The sequence below is a fragment of the Mixophyes fleayi genome, chromosome 11 (assembly GCF_038048845.1).
Source record: "Mixophyes fleayi isolate aMixFle1 chromosome 11, aMixFle1.hap1, whole genome shotgun sequence".
In the NCBI taxonomy this organism is placed as follows: Eukaryota; Metazoa; Chordata; class Amphibia; order Anura; family Limnodynastidae; genus Mixophyes; species Mixophyes fleayi.
In genome coordinates this window covers 53,877,967-53,883,603 of record NC_134412.1, presented here as the reverse complement: position 1 = coordinate 53,883,603, position 5,637 = coordinate 53,877,967, and positions in this window count along the sequence as shown.

Here is a 5,637-nt window from a genome sequence, read left to right as displayed (position 1 = left end):
GTGCCGTTGTTTAAAAAGGGGACGAGATCACAACCAGGGAATTATAGACCTGTAAGCCTGACATCAATAGTGGGGAATCTACTAGAAGGTATTTTAAGGGATAGTATTCAGGATTACTTGGTGAGCAATAAAATTATTAGTATGAATCATCATAGATTTGTGAGGGATAGGTCATGTCAAACTAATCTAGTGAGTTTCTACGATGAAATTAGTGGGAACTTAGACCAGGGCAGTACAGTAGATGTGGTCTACCTAGATTTTGCAAAGGCCTTTGATACAGTGCCACACAAAATGTTGGTTTACAAAATAAGGGAACTGGGTCTAAGAAACAACATTTGTACTTGGATCGAAAACTGGTTAGAAAATAGGGAACAGAGAGTTGTGATAAATGGAACATTTTCTAATTGGCCAAAAGTGGAGTACCTCAAGGTTCCGTGCTGGGACCACTCCTTTTTAATATATTTATTAATGACCTTGGTGATGGTTTAGAAAGTAAAGTTTCTATTTTTGCAGAGGACACTAAACTGTGTAAGGAAATAAAATCAGAGCAAGATTTAGCTTCTCTACAGAGGGACTTAAATAAACTGGAGGATTGGACAGCCAAATGGAATGTGAGGTTTAACATAGATAAATGTAAGGTTATGCATTTAGGGATCAAAAACAAGAACGCAATCTATAAATTAAATGGAATTAATTTAGGATAATCTATAATGAAAAAGGATTTGGGAGTGCTCGTAGACAGTAGACTTAGCACTAGTGCTCAATGTCAAGCAGCAGCTGCAAGGGCAAATAAAGTATTGGCATGCATAAAAAGGGGCATAGATGCAAGGGAACACAGTGTAATTTTGCCACTGTATAAATCGTTGGTAAGCCCTCATCTTGAATATGCAGTACAGTTCTGGGCACCACACTATAAAAAAGATCATTTGGAACTAGAAAGGGTTCAGAGAAGGGCGACAAAATTGATAAAGGGTATGGAGTCATTAAATTATGAGGAAAGGTTAGCCAGTTTAGGCATGTTTACTTTAGAAAAGAGGCGTCTAAGAGGAGATATGATTACTATGTACAAATACATTAAGGGTCAATACAGAGAACTTTCATGGGAACTTTTTACCCCGAAGACTATACACAGGACACACGGTCACCCCCTAAGGTTAAAGGAGAGAAAATTTCACAACCAGCAAAGGAAGGGATTCTTTACAGTAAGGGCAGTCAAAATATGGAATTCATTGCCAGGGAAGTTTGTGATGGCAGATTCAATAGATATGTTTAAGAAAGGGTTAGACAAATTTTTAACGGAAAAGTGGATCCAGGGATACGACCATTAATTAAAATGAAGGATAGTACTGGATATAGGGTAAAAATAGGACTGCAATATTGGGTCTGGGGGGATTTTCATAATTGAAACAGATTGGCAGTTGCTTACTCTGGATCAATTTCAATTATAAGTGCAGGATCGCATGAGATCCAAAATAGGTTGATGTTGATGGACTGGTGTATTTTTTCAACCTCATCAACTATGTTATTATGTTACTATGTTACTATGTATGTAGATGTGGCCACTACAGTACTGAATGAGATGAGATGTATAAAATACAGATAGCACCTGCACACAAATAGCTCAGTGAGGAAGGCCCACAGGCAAGATCTAATGATTTACTGTATTCTCTCCACTGCACCCAATAAAGTATCCTGAACTTTACCTCTAGCAGACTCCGTAAATCAGCAGGTCTAAGACATCCGCATCTCCAGCAATAGAGAGCTATATACAGGTCGACTCTCCGGACACATTCAGCTCCAAGATGGCGCCATGGCCTGCACTGTGGCGGGAAGACTTAACTGTAGATATCCCCTTCACTGCCAGCATCCAGATAACCGCTCTCCTCACCTCCAGGGACAGCCTCAGAAGACAGGTGAGTAAATGACACTGACAGGGACAAAGTCCCCTCTTCCCGACCGCCGTGCGTTCAATCTCAGCCCAGCTCTGGACACAGACTCCTGCGAAAGCCGCCCTGACCCGCCACCACACTCTTGACTTGGACCAGAGGGAACAGGGGAACTTACGGCATAGAACCAGACCGGTCTGACGCACACAGAGTAGAATAGGATACTTAAATCGGATATTTAGGCTGGGGAGCTCCGGTGCACTCGACCTATTCCATGCTCCACCAGGCCATGCCCCCCCAGGCTGTTGCTCCTTTAGTGAACTTGTAGATATTGTTGTATCTTTCCCTGCCTCCTGTCTGCGTGACTTAACCCAGAAGTCCCAGGATACCCCTAGTGAGTTTAGGCTCTAATGGCTCGGGTCTTCACAACTGGTGGCAGCAGTGGGGTCACGCAGTCCCATCCAGTAGGAAGAGCGCTGGGGGCTGTATACAGATACACAAAAGCTAGGTTCATCAAAAAGTAGTCAAAACACCATTCCTATAAGATAACCTAAGAAATATCCCAGAAAAAATGGCGAGTGTCACTCGCCGGGGTATCGGGCAGCTCATCCGACCCCTGGCAAACTTACCTGCCTCCGGCGGTCCGCTCCGTCCCGGGCGCCGCCATCTTGGATTTGGGTCTGCGCATGGACAGACCCGCAACTTATAAAACCTCTGCCTGCATTCATATTGGCCAGGCAATTTTGGCACCAAATACAAAAGGCACCTCCTCTATACACTCAGTGCCTGTTTCTTTAGTTACCTTAGGTGCTAGACGTGGCTACCTCCTATCCTGTTTGCTTGTCTACAGAGCTTACGCTCCAACCAAGTACCCGCTATCCTGTCTACTTGTCTACAGAGCTTACGCTCCAACCAAGTACCTGCTATCCTGTCTACTTGTCTACAGAGCTTACGCTCCAACCAAGTACCCGCTATCCTGTCTACTTGTCTACAGAGCTGATGCTCCAACCAAGTATCTGCAGATCTATACACTTGTCTACAGAGCTGACGCTCCAATCAAGTAACTGCACTTCTATTCACTTAGCTACAGAGCTGACGCTCCAACCAAGTACCTGCAGTCCTATCTACCTTGTCTACGGGGCTGACGCTCCTTCAGCTGTTCCGGTATTTCATCTACCCTTCATCGCTATTGACTGTCCCTTGTCTCCTGACTTCCCAAGAGGGCATCGCTCAGTACTCTAGCAGGGGTCGCGACCTGTGAGCAGACGCAGCTAAGACCATACTGCTTTGTGGCGGTTCCTGGTGAACACCGTCTACTCGTTAGACTCCGCGTCCTGTTGGAGTAGCGCTAAACTGTACGAACCCTAGGATTCGCATCGTAAAGACCTGCCTATCATTTGAAACCGTGACAGTAGGAACAGCCCAGTCTTTTCTTTACCATGTTGGATCCCAGCGTGGAACCCTCGGCGAAAGACATGTTGAAGCATTTGCTCAGCCGAGTGGAGCAACAGGACGCGATTCAGCGGCAGCTTCTACAAGGATTCCAGAGCCTTGCTGCTGTCACGGGCACTAGGAGTCTTTGCCCAGGATATCACCAGATGATGGACTTACCAGAGTAATGTAGCTGGTACTATGGTTCTCTGGTAGCAGGGTGACAACGGAACAGGAGAAACAGCAGATGGTGAGAGAATGCTCAAGGAAAGTCTATGACTAGCAGCAACTGGTAATGAGTAGATAAATGTACACGAGGAACCAGTTGGACAAGTAAACGTGAGGAGAGTCAGTGGTCTGCGTATAGCAATTTGTACCACTGCTATAGTGAGAAGGAATGTTCAGGAGTAGCGAGGAGGTAGTGAGAGTCAGCGGTCTGCGTATAGCAAGTTGTACCGCTGTCTATAGTGAAGGAATGGAATCCAGGTGAAAGTAGGTAACGGGGAAGTCAGTGGTCTGCGTATAGCAAGTTGTACCACTGCTTATGTGAGAGGATACTTGAAACTGGTGTCACAGGGAACAGGAGTCAGTGGTCTGCGGCAGCAAGTTGTACCACTGCTATATATATGTGAGGAGGGGCACGAGGAGATGAATGTAAAGCAGAGTATACACGGGGCACACAGAACTTGATCCCACGATGATATCCGCAATACAACGATAACTGACAAGCACTGCTTGAAGTATACAAAGTCACAATAGCTATCCAGGCAATAGGAAACAACGTCAATGGTAACAATAGCTTCAGTGGATAGGAGGCTCCGGAGGAGAACACAACTCAGTCCAGATGGATATGCAATACAAAAGCAAAGTCAATGGAAAGTATGCATACCGCAGTTCAGGGGAGCAGGCTGTCAGAGAGACGTGCAGGGATACCTGAACGGCTGAAGGCCGGCAGGAGGAGAGACCACTGGAGGGTGGAAGCGGTAATCAGGTTGGTGCAGCGCACGGCAGGTAATCTAGAATCAACGAAGCAATACTCAGGAAGCAGTAGTAAGTGGAACTGGAAACATGAAGAACACGGGAGAGTTGAGGCTGTCTGGTATCCAGTAGTAGTGGTGGAGGCAGCGGAGAGAAGGCACGCTGAACACGGGAGAGTAGAGGCGGTCTGGAACCCTGTAGTAGTAACGGAGGCAGCGGAGAGCTGACACGATAAACACAGGAGCGTTGAGACGATCAGGAACTCTGTAGTTCTGTAGTAGTAACGGAGGCAGCGGAGAGCTGACACGATAAACCCAGGAGAGTTGAGACGATCAGGAACTCTGTAGTAGTAACGGAGGCAGCGGATAGGAATCAGCTGAGTGCAGGCACGATGAACACAGGAGAGTTGAAGTGGTCTGGAAACCACAATAGCAGTAAACAGGAATCAGCAGGAGCTGAATACAAGAGGAACACAGGAACACCTTCAGAGGCTCATGGGGAATGAGACTCCAAGATCAGGCAACCAGGTAATGATCACAGGTGGTTTAAATAGGGAGGATTACCTGATCATCCAATCAATTAAAAGCAACAGGTACTGAAGGTTTGATAAGGGCTGCACATGCGCAGACCCTCAGGATGGCGGATGGCCACGGTTCCTGAACACAGGAGAAATGGCACTCACAGTCCGGTGAGTGACAGCTGCTCGCATTGATTATTTACAAGCACCTCCAGTTGTCCAGGCGGCAAGTCCTCCGGGGTTTCCTGAATCAATGTTCTATACAGTTTGAACTCCAGCCACAGAACTTTCCCACTCAGCGGTCTAAGGTGGCTTATCTAATATCACTACTATCAGGCCAGGCTTTAGCCTGGGCTTTACCTCTTTGGGAACGCGATGATCCACTCCTGGCTGATAGTGCCGCTTTCATCGCCGCGTTTCGTATAATATTTGATGAACCTTGAAGAGTCACTTCAGCAGCATCTAGCATCCTCCGCCTTTGTCAAGGTGCCCGCTCGGTGGCCCAATATGTCATCCAATTTCAAACGCTGTCATCCAAACTGGCTGGAACAATGAAGCATTGGTGGCTACCTTTTGGCAGGGCCTATCTGACAAAATCAAAGATGCCTTAGCCTCACAAGAATTACCCTCTACACTTGAAGCCATGATCTCGCTTTGCAACAGGGTGGACCTTCACTTCCGTGAGAGATCTTCTGAGAAGGATGCTTCCCGGCGTACCCCGACTAAACTTGCACCTCACTTTTCCCATCCGGTGCTGGTGGACGAGCCCATGCAAATTGTGCGCTTCCGCCTAACCCCAGAGGAACGTGACAGGAGACTCAAAAA